Genomic DNA, 22093 nt, shown 5'->3' on the forward strand with positions numbered 1-22093 from the left:
ACAACCTATGAGGAATGGATGGCCCAATGAGGTCTCCATTGGATGTGCCTCACTTCCGGCACATCCATGTCATGGGCTGGAATTTAAAACTAAAAGGAAAAAGTACACCGAAGCGCGGGCGGCCCAGGGAGGAGCGGCGCGCGGGTGGTGGGGGGAGGAGCTGTGGCGGGCGGCGGGAGAGGGGCAGCGCGCGGGCAGCGGGAAGAGGAGCGATGCGCGGGCTGCCCCGCCGGCCACCGCTCACGAGGAGGTCCCCGGCCGCCGCCGCGCATCTGCCTTCATCATGTCCGGCTTCAAGTCCTCGCAAGCGGAGGTCACCGAGTCCACTCCGCGCCGCTTGCTCACGCCTCCCTCCAACCGGCACGCCGACTGGCGGCGGCTCCCGGACGCCGCCGTCGCCCGCGTCCTCGACCTCTTCCGCCTCGGCTACCTCTTCTCCCCGCGCTGGATCCACCTCTGGCACCGCCTACCGCTGTATCTCCACGACCGCCAGTTCACCACTCCCTCGATCCCCGCCGGCAACGTTGCCCAAGCAATCACCAACGTCCTCGAGCTCCATGTTGGCAACGGCGTCTAATTCGTACCCAAACAAGGCGGCGGCGGCGGACATGGATGCAACGAGGTAGCTGCCCCGGGTGGTGGAGGCGGCGATGGCGGACATGAAGACGCCGACGTCAGCAGCAGCGACGAGGAGTGTGACATCTGCGACGCCGCCATCCTAAACGGCGGCTATGACATCGGCCGCGTGTTCTGCTTCCGAGTAGAGACCACGCGGTGGTCCCAGATGAGCAGGTACAGCGCCGACCTCCTCCTCTCCCATCGGCCGGGTGCCACCCATTCTCTGCCGCCCGCCCGCAACTCATTCCCCCGCCACCGCCTCGCGGGCCTCGTGGGCGGCAGCCGGCGGGGGAGCCCGCGCGCCGCCCCTCTCCCGGCCGCCCGCACACCGCGCCTCCCCCGGCCGCCCGCGCGCCACCCGTCGCCGATCGCTGGCTGCCGGCCGCCGACGCCCTCCTCTCCCACCTCGCATTGCCGGCCTCGCAGTCGCAGAGAATGGAGAGAGAGAGAGATGAGGATGGGAGAGAAGAGAGGAAAAGAGAGAGAAAGGCTGACTTGCCAATACTGACATGTGGGGCCCACGTGGGTCCCACGCTGACTCAGCCACCACATAGGACAAAACCAGGGTCAAAACAACTGGAGGATATAAAGTGCATGGTTTTGTTAGTTGAAAGGTGTCCGGTATCTGGTTTTGCGGTTGGGGGACGATTTCGTAACTCGATGACAAGTTGAGGGACCTTTGGTGTACCTTTTCCAAACTAAAATAACCTCCTCTCCATGTGGATGGGTCGGATTAGGCCCACTAAAGGAATTAAAATCGACGATGCACGATGGATGATGGATATTTCATTAGGGCGAAGCTATAGCAATTTATTGGGGTTAGGAGACCCCGATGATTTCTTATGAGTCCCCTTATACTCCTTCCTATTTTATAGCTATGACCCCGGTCAAATAAAACACTAGACCCCGGTGATTGTTTCGTTAAAGCTCATTTGGTGGCAAGGAACGATACTATTATCAACTAGCAAATAGAAAATTAGTTAGCAATTGTGATTATACGTCAGTCTAGATAGATATACATATATGTTTTAGACTGGCGCTCATAAAGTGGCCCTTATTTAGGATAACCAACTAATCCTATTATTATTTCCTAATTATCATCACAATTTGGTTGAACCTGGTCTCTCAAGTTTGAATTTGACGAAATTAGAGTTCTGAAATATGAACGTTTGATTTTTCAAGTTCAATTACATGATCATGAAGCATGAGCCTGGGGAAATATAACAAAGGTAATTTTCACCATATAAGAGGTTGTTATATTCTTTTCCCAAATATAGTAACCTAGTACAATAATGATATGGTTGTAATTGAGGCCTTGTTTAGTTTCCACGTAAAATTTTTACACCATGTCACATCGCACGTTTAACACATGCATGAAGTATTAAATATAGGCTAAAAATAACTAATTGCACATATTGCGACTAATTTGCAAGACGAATCTTTTAAGCCTAATTGCTCCATGATTTGATAATGCTGTGCTGCAGTAAACTTTTTCTAATGACGGATTAATTAGGCTTAATAAATCCATCTCGCTGTTTACTGATAGATTATGTAATTAGTTTTTTTTATTAGAGCCTGATCACCCCATGTGACATCTTATATAATATCCGATGTGACACGCCAAAACTTTACACCTCTGGATCTAAACACCCTCTGATATGTAAAAGGTAACCACTACTACAACAATAGACTTAAAATTATTAGAAGCTATAGCCAATTGTTAGGATCGTTAATTAATAGTGACCTCGGTGACCATCTATCCTGGCTTCGCCCCTGATTTCATATCACTAGTCATCATCCCATCAATCCGTGCAATAAACATAGGCTGCAAGTATAAATATATATTTTGGATTTGGATACAGAGAAATTTTATAATTTTAGTTTTAGAGCATAGTTTTTAAATTTATGCTTCGTTTGTCTTTTATTTCCGGATATTATTTCGTTATTGGAAGACATACATGTTGCTTATAATTAACTAGTTGATACCCGCACTTTACCGCGGGATACGTGGTTAAATAAATGTTATTATATAAATGATAGATGTATATGTTTGAATAATGTGAAAATGGTGTCGAGATAATGATTAAACATTGCTTGCATAATGAGTTCTAAAAATACAACAAAATTGTAAATGATATGTCATATTTACATGATATTTAAAATACTTTAGACAATAATTGCTTGTGTGTGATGATGTGACATGTTAGAGTGCGCAGCCCCGCCCACCAACTTTTAAGTCGTGCTCCCCCATCATCAATTACCGATGTGGGACTAAACCCAACAATCTCCCCATCAACCCATGTGACCCCACCATGTGACATGTGGACCCCGAAGACTTGTTACCGGCCTCCTCACCAAGTGTCCCATAAAAATTGTTCTGGGTTTCAAACGTTGGGCTCTGATACCACTTATTAGAGTGCGTAGCCTGGCCCCCCAATTGTGGGCCACCCAGGTCACATTGGGCCTGCTCCACCACAGGCCCAATCGGAGCCACAACTTTAGGTCATGGGTCTACACAACCCAAAAGACTAGTCTGATAGGTGAGGACCGTCCCCTACCTTTTAAGTTGTGCTCCCTCATCATCAATTATCGATGTGAGACTAAACCCAACATGACATACTTGCATGTGATGTAAACTACTCTAAATAATAATTGCTAGTGGATGATGATGTGATTTTTATCGTCATTAATATTTGGTATGGAAACTAAACTCAACACGACATCGAATACTTCTAGTTGTTTGATTGTAGTCATTGAAAAGGGCAAACACTATTTTTGACACAAACCAAGAAATAATAAGAATAGATTATTGTGTTTGATTATCATGTGCCTTGGATTTGGCTACGTGCATCAAGTTGTCACGACGGCATCTGAGCAGGGCGTTCAAACTAAGACGTCAACAGCGGCCCAGCAGCAAGATCGACCCAAAAGGATGAAGCGGCCCAACGCACGCTTTCCGTTGAGTGAGTGGACCCAGTAGCGAAAGGCTAGGCCACTGTCAGTGAGAGAGACTAGATGGCGCATTGCTATATAGTCGGCAGGTGCGAAAGAGCGGGATACGAAATATTGTATTCAAACTGAAACCTCAAACTCAATTCCAATCTCCCTCCTTCTCCTCTGGTTCTCGTTGTCTCTGTTCTTCTTCTTCCTCAAGTCAGCTTCTTTTCCCTTCTGTTTCGAATCATAGGAGAGTTCGTTGCGACTCAAATCCGAGTTCGTGACATTTGGTATCATAGCAGCGATCCTGGAGAAGCCAAGGTACACGTCTCGTTTGCAATTGCAGGTTGAGGCCATGGAGAAACAGAACCTCGACTTCAGCAAAATTCTCGGCGACATCTAGGATTCGCTGATGTCGTTGAACAACAAGCAAGCGGAGACTCAGGCAGTCGTCGCGAAGCTGGATGCAGGAGTCGGTGGGTGGCAGCCTCAAGTGGAGTCAGCGATTCAGGATTTGTGCGACGAGGTTGGCGAACTTCGTCAGCAACTGGATTTCCTTGGCAAATCGATGCAAGCTTCGCCGACGACGCTTTCCCCTCGGGTTCCGTTGACGGATGAGGAAAGGAAGGCGCCGTTGCTGCCTACGCCGCCGACATCTTCGCATCAAGTCGCGGCGGAAGGCGGAAGCAATTGGGCCCATGGCCACGGCGCTCAACAGAATTTCCGGAGGAGGGCATCTGGAGTGGTGACCACTCTGATCCCAACTCTAGACAAGGCTACGTTTGAATCTCATTCAGTTCCTTTGCACTCGTTGGAGAATTTCAAATCTGATTCGGAGGTTGGGGAGTTTGGTTTTGAACAAGGCGGTAGACAGTATAATCATAGAGTTCCTAAACTAGATTTCCCTAAATTCTATGGCACGGACCCCCAGGATTGGAGGATGAGGTGTGAGCACTATTTTGATGTGAACAATACTTTTCCAGGGTTGTGGGTTCATGTAGCCACCATCTATTTCTATGGTAGAGCAGCATCCTGGTTGCGTTCGTCTAGGGCTCATGTGCGGTTTCCTGTTTGGGATGATTTTTGCATAGCAGTTTCCACTAAGTTTGATAGGGATCAGCATGACATGTTAATTATACAAATGGATACAATTCGACAGTCGGGAACAGTTTGGGAATACTATGAGAAATTTGACGAGTTGATGAACCAATTGCTGGCCTATGATCCTGTCATTAGCAAAAAGTATCTGGTGCATCGCTTTACTGAAGGATTGCGCCGAGAGATTAGAAATGCAGTATTGTTACAACATCCCCGCGATTTGGAATCTACTCTGGCTATTGCGTCTTTGCAAGAGGAAGTGCTGGAAGCTCCACCGGAGTCTGGAGTGAAGGACTCTAAAGGAGGAATGCACATTCGCTCTAATTCAGCATTAAAAGGGGCTTTGCCACTACCTCTACCACCAGGCAAAGGAGTTCTATCTGCAGTTGGAAAGGTTGATGACAAAAAAAGGGAATTGATGGTGGTCAACCAATTTGGGGTTCTGACAAGATGATTGCTCTAAAGGCACAAAGGCGAGCTCAGGGGTTATGTTACATTTGTGCTGAAAAATGGTCTACAACTCATAGATGTGCTAACTCTGTCCAGTTACACGCAGTTCAGGAATTATTCTCTGTTTTGGATGCAATTGGAGAGAGTTCTTTTTCTGAATCTGCTGAATTGATTACGTCTGAAGAACAAGTAGTAATGGTTGTACCAGTTCACGCAATACAAGGGGCAGAACATGTGGGTTCAATGAGGATTTTGGGTTATATCCAAGGTAAGGAGGTGCTGATACTGGTGGATTTAGGCAGCACAGCTAGTTTTCTCAGTTCCAAGGTAGCAGATCAGCTGTCAGGAGTGCAGTTAATTCCTACTATAGCACAGGTAAAGGTGGCCAATGGAGCTGTTTTGTCTTGTACAGCTGAGTTACCTGATTGTGTTTGGACGACTCAAGGGCATGTGTTTTACACCACCTTTAAGATTATGGCCTTAACTAATTATGATGCAATTCTTGGAATGGATTGGTTAATGCAGTGCAGCCCAATGTCAGTGGATTGGGTACAAAAGTCCTTGGTTATCTGCTGGCAGGGAAAATCTGTCACTCTTCAAGGAATTGTGCCAGAATTGCAACAGTGTCAAATGATATCCACTCAACAACTAAAAGAGTTCAGTGACAAGAGAGCAGTTGCTCATTTTGTTCAGTTATGTTCTTTGGAGGACAGAGGATCTTCAGAACAAATTCCTGTCAAGATTCAACACGTTCTTCAAGAATTTGTTTCTGTCTTTGATGAACCAATGGGTTTACCTCCAGCTCGATCTTTTGATCATACAATCCCTCTTGTCCCTGGTGCAGTGCCTGTTAATGTGCGCCCTTATCGGTATACACCGGCTCAAAAGAACGAGATTGAACAGCAAGTTCAGGAAATGTTGGACAAGGGTATAATTCAACCTAGTTCCAGCCCATTTTCTTCTCCTGTGCTATTGGTTAAGAAAAAATATGGGACATGGCGGTTTTGTGTGGACTACCGCCATCTAAATGATATCACTGCGAAGAATAAGCACCCATTGCCAATTATAGATGAGCTGTTGGATGAGTTGTCGGGGGCACAGTGGTTCACTAAACTTGATCTCAGGGCGGGCTACCATCAGATTCGTATGAAGATGTCGGATGAGCATAAAACAGCCTTCAAAACACATAGTAGCCACTATGAGTTTCGTGTGATACCTTTCGGCTTGACCAATGCACCTGCCACCTTTCAGGGTGTGATGAACAGCATCTTATCTCCTTTACTTCGCAGATGTGTGCTGGTACTTGTCGATGACATACTCATTTACAGTGCAACTTTGGAAGATCATGTGAACCACCTGCGACAAGTGCTCCAAATTCTGGTCAAGCATCAGCTCAAGGTAAAACAGAGTAAGTGTTCTTTTGCTGAACAACGGCTTTCCTACTTGGGGCATATCATCACTCCCAATGGTGTGTCGACTGATGACGACAAGATTTGAGTGGTCCAGAATTGGCAAATTTGTTGCTTTTCTTGGAATTAACAGGGTATTATTGCACATTTGTTCGTCACTATGGCATCTTAAGTAAACCACTTACTAATCTGCTGCAAAAGGGTCAGTTGTGCATTTGGACATCTGAAACAGAGGCAGCCTTTCAAGCATTAAAACAAGCTTTGATTACTGCTCCCGTCTTGGCCATGCCAAATTTTTCTGAACCATTTATTGTCGAGACGGATGCTTCCGATAAAGGCATTGGTGCTGTTCTTATGCAACAAAAGCATCCAGTTGCTTTTCTCAGTAAGTCTCTTGGGCCTCGCCATCAGGGCTTGTCAACATATGAAAAGGAGAGCTTGGCCATTATGCTGGCTGTTGAACATTGGCGCCCTTATCTCCAACATGCTGAATTTTTCATTCGGACTAACCATCGAAGTCTATCTTTTCTGGATGATCAGCGTCTGACCACTCCCTGGCAACACAAGGCTCTCACTAAACTACTGGGATTGCAGTACAAAATCATTTATAAGAAGGGCACTGATAATGGTGCAGCAGATGCTCTGTCTAGGTATCCTTCTTCTGCCACTTTAGAATTGTCTGCCTTGTCTGTTGCTTTGCCTGATTGGATTCAGGAGGTGGTGTCTGGTTACTCGCTTGATCCTGATGCTTGTAGCAAGGTTCAGACCCTATGCATCAGTGTTGGTGCTGTACCCAATTTTTCTCTGAAAAATGGTGTGTTATATTTCAAGGATTGTATGTGGATTGGTACCAATACAGCTGTGCAACAGAAAATTTTAGCAAACCTTCATACTGCTGCAGTGGGTGGGCATTCAGGCATTCATGTTACTTATCAAAGAGTTAAACAATTGTTTGCTTGGCCTCGACTTCGCTCCACAGTAACTCAATTTGTCAACTCGTGTGATATTTGTCAGCATGCTAAGTCTGAACATGTCAGATATCCCGGCATGTTACAGCCACTTCCAGTTCCCGAACATGCTTGGCAAATGGTATCTCTTGACTTCATTGAAGGGTTACCTCGCTCAGATTCTTTCAACTGCATATTAGTGGTGGTGGACAAATTCTCCAAATATAGTCATTTTGTACCGTTGGCTCACCCCTTTACTGCCCTTGATGTTGCAGAGGCTTATATGCAGTACATTCATAAGTTACATGGTCTTCCTCAGTCTCTCATTTCAGACAGGGATCGGATTTTTACTAGCACATTATGGACTTCCCTCTTTAAATTGGCTGGCACCCAATTAAGGATGAGTTCCTCTTATCATCCGCAAACTGACGGGCAAACTGAACGTGTGAACTAGTGCTTGGAAACTTTTCTTCGTTGTTTTGTGCACACATGTCCTTCTCATTGGAGTAAATGGCTCGCTTTGGCAGAATACTGGTACAATACATCCTTTCACTCTGCTTTGGGCACTACTCCTTTTGAGGTTCTCTATGGCCACAAACCTTGATATTTTGGGTTGACAGTTACTGCAGCTTGTCAGTCTACTGAGCTTGCTGATTGGCTTCATGAGCGGGAGAAAATGCAAACTCTGATTCGGGATCATCTCCTGCGTGCACAGACTCGGATGAAATTTCAGGCTGACAATCGTCGTTCCGAACGAGTTTTTGTTGTGGGCGATTGGGTGTATATGAAGCTGCAGCCCTTCGAACAACAGTCAGTGGTAACTCGAGTAAATCGCAAACTCTATTTCCGTTTTTATGGTCCCTTTCAGGTTTTGGAGCGGGTGGGGGAAGTGGCCTATCGCTTGGCGTTACCCTCCTCCAGCCTTATTCATCCAGTGGTGCACGTATCACAATTGAAGCAAGCTTTGGCACCAAGTGAAACAGCGTCGCCCAGGCTTCCTGTTCTTCGTCCGAAACCAGAGGCATCTCCGGTACCACTTCAAGTTATGGATCGTCGATTTGTACGCAAAGGATCCAAGATGGTGGAACAAGTGTTGATCAAGTGGTCTGGCGGTGAACCTGCCACCGTCACCTGGGAGAATGAGCAGGAGCTACGTCGTCGCTTTCCAACTACAACAACTTGGGGACAAGTTGCCACTCAAGGGGGAGGGGATGTCACGGCGGCATCTGAGCAGGGCATTCAAACTGAGACGTCAACAGCGGCCCAACAGCAAGATCGACCCAAAAGGATGTAGCGGCCCAACGCACGCTTTCCGTTGAGTGAGTGGACCCAGTAGCGAAAGGCTGGGCCACTGTCAGTGAGAGAGACTAGATGGCGCATTGCTATATAGTCGGCAGGTGCGAGAGAGCGGGATGCGAAATATTATATTCAAACTGAAACCTCAAACTCAATTCCAATCTCCCTCCTGCTCCTCTGCTTCTCGTTGTCTCTGTTCTTCTTCTTCCTCAAGTCAGCTTCCTTTCCCTTCCGTTTCGAATCACATGAGAGTTCGTTGCGACTCAAATCCGAGTTCGTGACACAAGTCATATAGAAGTTGCAAATTAACTTCCTATTATGTTGTCTTTAAGAAACATATGTAGAAGCAAATACGATCAAAGCTCATAAGACAACAAGCACCATCAAACTAAATTAATTAATTTGTTCTGGAGATGATCGTATCAAGATCGATCAGCATACGTGTTGCTTTAATTTCCAAACAGATCGATTAATTGCCAACGCAACGCAAGCTCGAGCAAAGGGAGAAGTGATCGCTTTGGCTTTCGACCATAATCTTTACGGCAAACGCCTCCATTAATTCCATACGTACAAACAGTTTAGTGACACTTGGAAAAGCAAAGCATATGCTAAAGCATATATATAGATGCTGTGATCGAATTGATAAACAGGAAAGCAATGGTCCGAGATGCATAGCACAAAAGCATGCAAGAACCGTCGTAACATGTACGCGTGGACTGTAAGCCATCCAAAGTGATCTCTGGAATCAGCAGAGTCTACAGACCTCTTCTCAACTTCATCTAGGTACGTATACATTGGTAGGATGGGCCTAGGCTTTTGGGTTTACATATTCAAGATGTTTTTTTATATAATGGATATTAAATTCGGCATTTGCTTTAATTGAAGCTACAGTCACTTATTACATATTCAAGATGTAAAGCATAAAAAATTGTTTTGACAGTTGTATGGTGTGTCGTACGAGATTACCAGAGTAGGTCATCAGCGTTCAGCGGAGGGAGGAGAGAGCCAGGCCCAAATTAAAAGATGGGTTTATGTACTTCTTAGGTTATGTCATCTTTTTCATTTTTTAATGTATTGCATATTGTATGTACCACCTATTTATTTACAATTCCTAATTAGTCTATATAGAGTAAATTATTATATATATCACACATTTTAATGTCAATTTTGGTGTAACACTATATTATCTTCGATGCCTCTTAATTGGTTAATTACACTTCCCGTCAGGCAGTAGAAATCTCTAACTTTCCTTCTGTTCATGTTTTTGCTACAAGATTTCTGTGTTCCAAATAAGACCTTAACTAATATTTACATCGCAAGTACTAGCGACATGTGTCGACAAAATAATGATATGCTTTACATCTCGAATGGATGTCGGTTAGGATACGCATCAAGTCTCAAAATCTTGTATATATGAAAACACTAAAATTTTATATGTGAAATTTGATTAAAACTGTCTTCGTTTAGTTAATTATATTTTTAACATATTTATGAATATATCATTACAAAAACAAAAATCGAACATAGGCATTGAAGAGACTATGTCAGTGTCAGTGTCAGTGTAAATTCGGGAGTATGTCATGCATACTAAAGTTTGACACTCTTAAATTTAAAACTAGAGGTTAAATTAACGTGATCTGGAATTGACGATAGATCAAACTAAATGATATGCAGCGAATTGTTGCAGGATATAGAAGCGACACTTCAATGAAATGTGTGGTGATAAAAAAAATGATACTACCTCCGTCCCACATTTCCCACATTACTGGTCGCTTTGAGTTTTTTTTTAATATTTGATCATTTGTCTTATTTAAAAAAATTAGAATTATTATTTATTTTGGTTGTGACTAGTTTTATTATCAAAAGTACTTTAAGTACGACTTATCATTTTTTATATTTGCACTAATTTTTTAAATAAAACGAATGGTCAAGCGTTGCAAGAAAAAATCAAAGCGACATCTATTATGGGACGGAGGTACGTAGTAGAGTGGTATAATACATTAATAAAACATGTATGCGAATTGAAAAAAAAATGTTTGCTTTAATCGTGATATACTGTGAGAAAAGTTGTTGAGACATAATTAGTGAGAACATTGAGAGACTAAAATGGCATCAGAGCAGATACAAGAGCAGATACAATAGCAGACTATAAGCCAGCTATAAACACATTTGGAGAAGATAACATAGGAGAGAGAAGGACAGCGGGCTACAGATTTATAGCCAGCTATAACACAGACTCCAAGATGCATGTGCGTATGACTGGTGGAACCAACTATGAATTGTGTAGTATGCGTTTAGAGCAAGTTTAATAGTATAGCCAACTACTAACACTGGTGGAGAAACCATCTTTCGTCGGTCGGCCGATTTCCACAGTAGTCCCGGATGCAATAAAAACCGGGGCTAAAGATGTTCTTTAGTCCCGGTTCAAAAGGGTAACGGGCATATTTGATCTTTAGTCCCGGTTTGTGTTACCAACCGGGACTAAAGATCATCTTTAGTCCCGGTTCGAATGCTGTCAGGGCCTGTCAGGCCCTCCCGGTATCTTTAGTCCCGGTTGATAACACCAACCGGGACTAAAGATGGTAACTTTAGTCCCGGTTGGTAATACCAACCGGGACTAAAGATCCCGGTGATCTTTAGCCCCGGTTGGTGCTACCAACCGGGACTAAAGTCCCATCCTATATATATGTCTTCTTCCTCCTCCAGCTGCCCGAGCAAGCTTCAAAATTTCTTCAAAAAAGAGGGGAGGTCATGCCAAAATTTCTATTGAATTTATTTTGGTGATTACATACAAATCGGAGGTGCCTAAAAGGTTTGCAACTTCATCCTCCAATGTTTTTTTTGTCATACTACATTTGCACCTATGTTTTGCACACTTTTTTTGTCTCCAAAATGTAGTTGTAAGTTGATGAGAGAGAAAATGTGTGTGTGGAAGAAAGAATATATAGAAATTTAGTTCATTTGCTAAACAAGGTTTTATAAAATAGTTGAGAAGGAAAACTCTAGTGAAAGTTAATCTTAAATAATAGAAAACAAACTAAAATGAAAATTAAAAGAAGTAAAACACATTAAAATTAGTTTATTACTTAACAAATAGTTTTTAAGAATTATTTGGTGTAATATTTTATGATTTTTGTATGAATAAAGATATCTTATAATTATTGTATGACTGTCATTATTGTAAGAATAATTATTTGTGTACGGTTTTTTTGACTCATGTAGATGGATCGGCAATGGATGTACGCTGACCGGCGGTCCAAAGAGTTTATTGACGGCGTGCACTATTTTTTGAGAGTGGCCGAAGCTAACAGGAAAAGGGGTTTTATTTGTTGTCCATGCAATAAGTGTAAGAATCAGAAGGAGTATTCTGCATCCAGGACTATTCATTTCCACTTGTTTGAGTCGGGGTTCATGCCAAGCTATAATTGTTGGACATCCCACGGAGAGCAAGGTGTTGAAATGGAAGAAGATGAAGTGGAAGACGACAATATTCCGGACTTTGCTCAATTTGTTGGATTTGAAGGAAATCGAACGGGCGAGGAGGAAATAGCTGCTGATGGTAACGACGTTGCGGATGATCTTGGTCAAATGTTGCAGGACGCTAGGGAGGACTGCGAAAGTGAAAAGGAGGCCCATAAATTGGACAAGATGTTGGAGGACCACAGAACTTCGTTGTACCCAGGTTGCGAGCAGGGGCACAAAAAGTTGGATACCACTCTGGAGTTGTTGCAATGGAAGGCAAAAAATGGGGTTAGTGACAAGGCATTTGGCGATTTATTGAAACTCGTCAAGAACATTCTTCCGGGGGGAAACAAATTGCCCGAGACAACGTACGAGGCTAAGAAGATAGTCTGCCCGTTAGGACTGGAAGTTCATAAGATTCACGCATGTCCGAACGATTGTATCCTATATCGCGGTGAGGAGTACGAGAACCTAGAAGCATGCCCTGTTTGCAAAGCACTACGATACAAGATTAGACGGGACGATCCAGGAGAAGTTGACGGGCAGCTAACAAAGAAGAGAATTCCTGCTAAGGTGATGTGGTATTTCCCTATAATACCACGGCTAAGGCGTTTGTTCAGGAACAAGGGGAATGCTAGAATGTTGCGATGGCACGCTGAAGAGCGTCAACAGGACGGGATGCTGAGACACCCCGCCGATGGTTCGCAGTGGCGAAACATCGACAGAAAATTTAAAGAATTTGGAAAGGACGCACGAAACATACGGTTTGGTTTGAGTACGGATGGCATGAATCCTTTTGGAGAGATGAGCAGCGGCCATAGCACTTGGCCCGTTACGATGTGTATCTACAACCTCCCCCGCTGGCTATGCATGAAGAGGAAGTACATAATGATGCCGATTATTATTCAAGGCCCCAAGCAACCTGGTAACGACATCGACGTGTACCTAAGACCACTGGTCGAGGATCTTAAACAGTTGTGGAAGAAGGAAGGTGTCCCCGTGTGGGACGAGGACAAACAGGAGGAGTTTAACCTACGAGCGCTGCTGTTCGTAACCATCAACGATTGGCCTGCACTTAGCAACCTATCCGGACAGTCCAACAAGGGGTACAAGGCTTGCACTCACTGTATGGATGAAACAGAAAGTACGTATCTTAAGCACTGTAGGAAGGTTGTATACATGGGTCATCGTCGATTCCTTGCAGCAAACCACCCGGTACGGAAGAAAGGCAAGCACTTCGAACATAAGGCCGACCACCGTACGAAGCCTAAACATCGCAGCGGGAAAACAGTGTTTGCTATGGTTAAAGATCTTAAAGTAGTGTTCGGAAAGGGGCCTGGAAGCCAGCATATAGAGAGCGAAGATGGTCACGCGGCGATGTGGAAAAAGAACTCTATATTTTGGGAGTTACCATATTGGGAATTCTTGGACGTACGCCACGCAATCGACGTGATGCACCTCACTAAGAACCTTTGCGTAAACCTTCTTGGCTTCCTAGGTGTATACGGAAAGTCGAAAGATACACTGGAAGCACGTAATGATCTGAAGCATATGGAACAACGCGGCGACCTTCACCCGGAACCAAAGGAGAAAGGAAGCCATTACTTGAGTCCAGCCAGCTACACTCTTAGCAAGGCAGAGAAGGAAAGTATGTTTGAATGCTTGGAGAGCATAAAGGTACCGTCTGGATACTCCACGAATATCAAGCGAATAATAAGCACGAAGGAGAAGAAGTTCACAAACCTAAAGTCTCATGACTGTCACGTGTTGATGACACAACTGCTACCAGTTGTAATAAGGGGTATCCTTCCAGACAATGTCCGGGCAACAATAACAAAGCTATGTGCATTCATGAACGCAATTTCGCAGAAGGTCATCGATCCGGATAGATTAGATGCCCTTCAGAATGAAGTGGTGCAATGTCTCGTCAGTTTTGAGTTGATATTTCCACCTTCATTTTTCAATATAATGACACATCTGCTTTGTCACCTTGTGAAAGAGATCCGTATTCTCGGGCCTATGTACCTACACAACATGTTTCCTTTCGAGAGGTACATGGGCGTTCTGAAGAAGTATGTTCGTAACCGTGCTCGTCCAGAGGCAAGCATCGCCAAGGGTTATGGAACAGAGGAGGTCATCGAATTTTGCGTAGAATTTATCGAAGACCTTCGCCCAATCGGGGTACCGGAATCACGCCATGAAGGGAGACTACGGGGAAAGGGAACTCTCGGAAGGAAAGCAATTATGACGGTAGACAACAATTTATTCCGTAAAGCCCATTTCACTGTTCTGCAACACTCTTCATTGGTAGCTCCTTACATCGAGGAGCACTTGGCTCTAGTTCGCGCCAGGAACATCGGTAAGTCCGATGTATGGATTACACGGCATCACATTGATACTTTCCCCGCGTGGCTACGACAACATCTCATCGGTAACGAGTCGATCAACCAACAACTTGCCTTCCTGGCGAGGGGACCGTCTGGGTCGATCGCGACATTCCAGGGATATGAGATCAATGGGTACACATTCTACACGAGAGCCCAAGACATGAAGAGCACGAACCAAAACAGCGCTGTTCGTGTCGATGCCATGGGACACGATGGAACAACTGCCACGTATTACGGTGCCATCGAGGACATATGGGAACTTGACTATGGTCCTCTCAAGGTTCCTCTGTTCCGGTGCCAATGGGTTAGGTTGACTGGTGGAGGCGTAATGATTGATGACAGTGGGATGACAACTGTTGACCTTAACAAGGTTGGATACTCGGACGAACCTTTTGTCCTTGCCAATGATGTAACGCAAGTCTTTTTCGTGAAGGACATGTCTAGCAAAGGAAAGAAGGGCAGAGGGCCTGATGAGCCTAAGCGTCAAGTGGTTCTCCCAGGCAAAAGAAAAATCGTCGGAGTTGAGGACAAGACTGACGAGGATTACGATCAGTTGGATGGGCAACCCCCTTTCACGGTGACGATTGACCCTAGCATCCTCCTATCAAATGAAGACACCCCTTACTCACGCAGCGATCACAAGGAGGGAACAATAGTGAGGAGAAAGTACGTGCGGTCAACCGTCACCGCCGATGTAATGCCGTAATTATTGTGTACACGATGTAAACTATTTTGGATGTATTGATTATCCATATAAATCAATTGATGTATGGCATATGTTAATTACGCACGATTATTAGAGGTTTCAACAAGTTCAAATCATGTATATGCTAGTTATATGTGATACTTACAATTTTTAAAAGTTTTAAATCACACAGGTGGCAATTTCATATGTACGTTAATTAGAGTTTTTAACATTTAATTTACTAACATTCATATGCTAATTATAATTGACTAGAGGATTTTTAAAAGTTTTAAATCACGCAAGTGGCAATTTTATATGTTAATTAGAGTTTTTAACATTTAATTTACTATCATTCATATGCTAATTATAATTGACTGGAGAATTTTTAAAAGTATTAAATTTAATATATTTTTAAAACTATCATTCATATATTAGAGTTTTTCACAATTTAATTTACTATCTTTCATATGCTACTTATATATGACTATTCGAATTTTTAAAAGGTTTAAATCATGCATGTGGCATTTACATATGTTAATTAGAGTTTTTAGCATTTAATTTAATATAATTCCTACGCTAAGTATATATGATGATTACAATTTTTATTAATTTTAAATCATGCAGTATGTACATACATATCTTAATTAGAGTTTTTACCAATATAATAATATCATTCATATATATGCTAAGTATATATATATATATTGGAATTTTTATTAATTATAAGTCATATATTTGCTTATTACGATTTATCCACTTAATTTATTACAGACAAAAATAATTTTTCGAAGTAATTGTCATTAATCTTTAGTACTTTAAATAATGTTAATGCATTAACTTCTATTTTATAAACACATATGTAAGCGAAAATCATATGCAGTGCTATAATCTTTAGTCCCGGTTCTTAACCCTAACCGGGTTTAAAAAGAATTTCGAAATAGCGGGAAAAGATATTTACTCCCGGTTGTTAAGAACAACCGGGACTAAAGATATCTTTAGTCCCGGTTGTTCTCAACAACCGGGAGTAAATATCTTTTCTTTACTCCCGGTTGTTCTCAACAACCGGGACTAAAAGATATCTTTAGTCCCGGTTGTTGAGAACAACCGGGAGTAAAGATCCGGGGGTATATATATTCCCGGTGCGCCCTCGTCTTCTTCACCAACACTTAGACGTTTTCGGCCGATCGATCTCTCTCGGCCTCTCTCCTTCGCCGCCACTGCCTAGGGCAAATCCCCGCGCCGACGCCGCCGTATCTCGCCGTCGTCTCGAGCTCGTCGTCCTCGCCGCCGCCTCCGCCTCCTCCGCTGCCGCCGCATCTCTGGGGTGAGAGCCGCCGCCGCCAGATCTCCCTTTATCTCTCGATCTCTCCGATCTCAGCTCGATCTCTCTCCGTCTCTCTCCGTCGCCGCCGCCACGCCACGCCGCCGCCGCCACGGCCCCGCAACGCCACGCCGCCGCCGCCGCCGTCGCCACGCCACCGTCGCCACGCCGTCACCACGCCGCCGCCGTCGCCACGCCGCCGTCGCCACGCCGACGCCACGCCGCCGCCGTCGCCACGCCGCCGCCGTCGCCGCGGCGCCAACCGCCGCCCCGATGCCGCCACGGCCCCGCAACGCCACGCCGCCGCCGCCGCCGTCGCCACGCCACCGTCGCCACGCCGTCACCACGCCGCCGCCTTCGCCACGCCGCCGTCGCCACGCCGTCGCCACGCCGCCGCCGTCGCCGTCGCCGTCGCCACGCCGCCGCCGTCGCCACGCCGCCGCCGTCGCCACGGCGCCAACCGCCGCCCCGATGCCGCCACACCGCCATTAACGAACGAGAACGAGAACGATCGAACGAACGAGAAGCGAGAACGAACACGTCAACGTACGTTGCCGTGAGAACGTGAACGAGAACGAGAACGATCGAACGAACGAGAGCGAGAACGAACACGTCAATGTATGTTGCCGCGAGAACGTGAACGAGAACGAGAACGATCGAACGAACGAGAGCGATAACGAGAACGATCGAACGAAGACAAGTGAGAACGAGGGAACGAACGTGAACGAGCTAGGGAACGTGAACGAGCGAACGAACGAGGACGAACGTTAACGTGAAATGCAATATATATATATATATATGTATATATATATATATGTATATATATATATATGTATATGTTACTTCGCATTTGACTATATACATCTTTTTGTATCTTGCAGAAAAGACGTGTTGTCGGAGTCGTCCGTCAAGCCTGAGTGGAAGAGCTAGCCCTAGAAGGAATTGGAGCAGGCAAGTGACGTAATAATATAAATGATTGTTATATTTGTAATGCAATTAATTAAGATTATTAGACCTGTAATTAGACTTATCATATAAGATTGTGTAGTGTTCTAATATTATTTGAGTTTTAATATAAGATTACTTTATTTGTAATTAGACTTAGTATGTAATTATTGACTACGGAAGTGGTGCGACAAGTAGCAATTGACTATTGTAGTCTTAATTAGACTTAGCATATACGCACGAAACACTTAGCATACATGACTATTTTAGTCTTAGCATGTAATATTATTTGAATATATATATAAGATTACTTTATTTGTAATTAGACTTAGTATATAATTATTGACTACGGAAGTGGTGCGACAAGTAGCAATTGACTATTGTAGTCTTAATTACACTTAGCATATACGCACGAAACACTTAGCATACATGACTATTTTAGTCTTAGCATGTAATATTATTTGAGTTTTAATATAATATTACTTTATTTGAGATTAGACTTAGTATATAATTATTTACTACGGAAATGGTGCGACAAGTAGCAATTGACTATTGTTGTCTTAATTAGACTTAGCATATATGCACGAAACACTTAGCATACATGACTATTTTAGTCTTAGCATGTAATATTATTTGAGTTTTAATATAAGATTACTTTATTTGTAATTAGACTTAGTATATAATTATTTACTAGCTAGGGTTGTATAATATACGTCACCTAGACTTAGCTTATATCACGATTTGTAATTAGACTTAGCACGTAAGTTTGTGTAGGGTTCTAATGTACGACATTTACACTTAGCATACATGACTTAGATTGTTAAAACATAAATGTCTCGTGACTTAGCAGATGTTTCTTGTATCAACAGATGGCTGACCGCGATGAGGAACAGATATTGTACGATACAATCGCGGAGGGAAGCAGCCAGTACTGGAATGAAGAAGAGGGGAACGAGGATCCAAACCAGTACTTGAACGAGGAAGGGAACGTGGAGAGGGATGCGGAGGGGAACCAGCAGGGGCACGTGGAAAGGGATGTGGAGGGGAACCAGGAGGAGGAGGCTAGTGGTAGTCAACCCTCCGTTGGACAGAAGAGGGCACGCGGGCAACGAGGTGCAGCGAAGAAGCTTGAGGGTCGGCACATCATAACGGAAGTGGAAGAAGATGGACGTCCTAGTGCCCCGGCCGAAGCCGCCAAGAACTATGTACGTCACAGCGGTTGGGTTGTGCGGGATAACGTGCCTGTCAGTACGGTGTACTGGCGAAGAACAAGGGCACGAGGAGATCATGAGAGCTTTGTCCCAGATTCGGAGAAAGAGATGCTGTGGACCACAATGCTCGAGACATTCACCCTTCCTGCGGGTACAGAGGACAAAGTGAAGAGGTGGACTCTGAAGAAAATGGCAGAACAGTTTCAGAGCTTCAAGGGAGATCTGTACAAGAAGTATATACTGAAGGGGCAGACACCGAACTTCGACACATTCCCAAAGCTAAGGGATCACTGGGACGAGTTCGTTGCATATAAGACAGGTGAACAAGGGCAGGCGATGATGGAAAGAAACAAAGAAAATGCCGCCAAGAAGAAGTACCATCACCACTTGGGGTCAGGAGGCTATAGCGTCGCGATGCCGAAGTGGGAGGAGATGGAGGCTAGCTTGATTGAGAGGGGTATCGAACCGGCAACAGCCAATTGGCCGGAACGATCGAAGTTCTGGTACTATGCTCACGGTGGAACGCTCAACCCAGCTGATGGCTCACTGGTATTCGGCGTTCAGATACGAGAGGCTGCGCAACGACTAACAGATGCAGTGGAAGCCTCCTCTCAGGGCACGTTCCGACCCGACAGAGATAGGGACGAGCTGACACTCGCCCTGCAGACTCCAGAGCATCCAGGACGAACACGAGGGAAAGGGGTGATTCCTTGGAAGATTGGTTTCAAGGAGGACATCCACACGTATAGGAGTCGGATGAGGAGCAAGAGAGATACCGAGGCGAAGATTGCAGACCTAGAGTTCCGGGTATCGAGCTACGAACTCAACATGCAAGAGGAGGTGGCAAGGAAGGTTGATGAACGCATGGCCGCACATCGGTCCCATGATCCCCAGCCGACCATTCCTCCTGCAATGGTGAGCCCGTCAGGAAACCGTAGCAGCTGCGCCTCAACGGGGCAGGTAGGATCGCAGAGCATGGACGCCATGCAAACACAGGACGAATCGACCTGTCCCGTTGATGACATCACTCAGCGGACACCATGTGAGCTGCATATTCCTTTCAAGAACTTATCAATAAAGGTAAGATTTAGCCATTCCGCTAGTTCCTGCTTATATATGTTGATTACTAATAAATAATCTCTCACAACATGAAGGTGGCGTCGGGCATGGCCATCCCAACGGACCCTTCAGGTACTTACCACTGCAGGCCGATTCCAGCAGGATACTCGAAGGTCGAAGTTGAGTTGGTCGAAGGCGCGTACGAGGACCTCGAGCTGGATTACCCTGGAGGAGACGGTGAGACGCATCTACGAGACACAAGCCATGCCATTATTCTATGGCGCAGGCGGTACATCATCCTCCCTGGGCGACAAGCGGCGTCTCGTGCACCATCTCCTCCGGCTCCGCCATCTCCTCCTCATGATTCTGCACCGTCTCCTCCTCATGCTCCGCCAGCACCGTCTCCACCTCAGGCTCCAGCATCGACTCCTCCTCAGGATCCTGCACCGACTCCTCCTCGTGCTCCTACACCTACTCCCCCGCAAGCTCCTCTTCCGGCACCTTCAAAGTCAAGGGCCCCCCCAGCTGCACCGCCTGCCCACACAAGGGCAACGAAGAAGGCGAAAGTTGACGCCGCCAAGAACAAGGACCCGGGGTACGATTGCACGCAAGAGGAGCTTGACGCTTACGTTGCATCAGAAGTCAAGAGACAATTCAAGCCTCGAAGTCCAGAAAAGAAGATTCCTATAGACCCCAGTGTCAGGAACTTCTTCAGGGGTATGTCTGCATCTGTCAAGGAGGCCATCAAGCTATCGGACTATGAGCGAACGCTGAAGAAAGCATCTTCTGGAAAGTCCAAACCAGTCCCTCAGCTTGGAGAGCAACCAAAACAGGAGATCGAGCCGTTGGTTACCGGTAAAGAAATGACGATAGAACAATTTATTACTGACACCGGTCTAACTACGGATCAATTGCTAGGAGTCGCACCAATCGAAAAGGCGGAAGTGAAATACATGTACGAACTCGGTAAACCGCTTGTCAAGCCTGAGCTGCTGCAGTCCCTACCCACACAAATGTACAAGTTCCATCAGCTGTACATGGAGATGAGCGCCGCCGGTAGAGAGATGATCGGAGCGAGGATCAGGGACACGGACTTCTTGCAAGGAGATGACATTCTCTGGATCAATTTCAAGGGAATCTACGAACTATACCAGCTGGACGCCCTCGACGTCTCTATTATGAGTTGCTGGATTTTGTAAGTATATCGTTCGGTTAGATTTCTTACTATACGTCTCCTTTAATAAATTAGGTCCTTGTATATAAGTAGACTATAGAAAATAATATACTCCCTTTTATCGTTGTAGAATGGAGATTCAAAGGGCCCGACGGCGGAGGGTTTTCGATACTGGATTCATCGACCCTCGGAGAGTAAACGTCGCAATGCTCGACCAATATCCACAAGAAACAGAGGACAATCTCGTCCATCTCCTGAAGGCGCAGCATTACAAGACGTTCATACTGTTGCCATACAACACAGAGTTAGTTTAATTTTACTGTCTTCCTACATACCAAATTTCATTCCCGTACGAACTTTCTAAGTGTTTCATATGTAATGCATCCCACGCACATTGCAGATTCCACTGGGTGCTTTTACTCTTCGACCTGGAGGCCTGCACCGTCAACGTATATGACTCAATGGATAAAAAAGAGTCTACGTTTGACAAGGTTTTCGAACTTATAGACAGGTACCGTCATAAGTTCCTTTGTTAATTAAGAAAATCTTGTTATGTTAATTGCTACTACGAATCATATCTTTAAACTCCATGTAGGGCTTGGTATCGGTTCCGTCATTTGGTCCGCGGCAAATGGAGAGAAAGACTTAGGCGGAAGTTCAAATTTCCTGTGAGTACACATGCTCTATATTTATATTTCTCCGATTCAAATACATACAAGTGTATATTAATTAGATCTCTCGTTGTTTGTCATTTATTTGTAGTGCGCAAAGCAAAAGCAGGGAAATAACTTGTGCGGCTATTACGTGTGCGAGTATTGCCACTGCCTTGCAAACCAAATCATCACCACAAGAGAGCTCGATGTACGTACAAATAAATTCAAAATTTCATTACGTAGCGATTTCTTGTTTAATTACTAATCAATTTCATACATTCATATAGTTTATTCGCATGAGGGATAACCTGACCACACACAAGGAATTTATCACGGCGGTTCAAGAACAACTCATGGGATTCATCAACGAAGAAATCCTTAATCCCAAGGGTGAATTCTACTACGACGGAAACACAATTCACCGGTCCTTAGCTTCTGAGC

General features: G+C 44.8%; 1 pseudogene; it reads left to right on the forward strand.

The window, feature by feature from the left end:
* The first annotated feature begins 283 nt into the window (after positions 1–283).
* Positions 284–6600, forward strand: LOC136351683 (uncharacterized; annotated as a pseudogene).
* Positions 6601–22093: the final 15493 nt, after the last annotated feature.

The sequence above is a fragment of the Oryza sativa genome, chromosome 9 (genome assembly GCF_034140825.1).
Source record: "Oryza sativa Japonica Group chromosome 9, ASM3414082v1".
Taxonomy (NCBI): domain Eukaryota; kingdom Viridiplantae; phylum Streptophyta; class Magnoliopsida; order Poales; family Poaceae; genus Oryza; species Oryza sativa.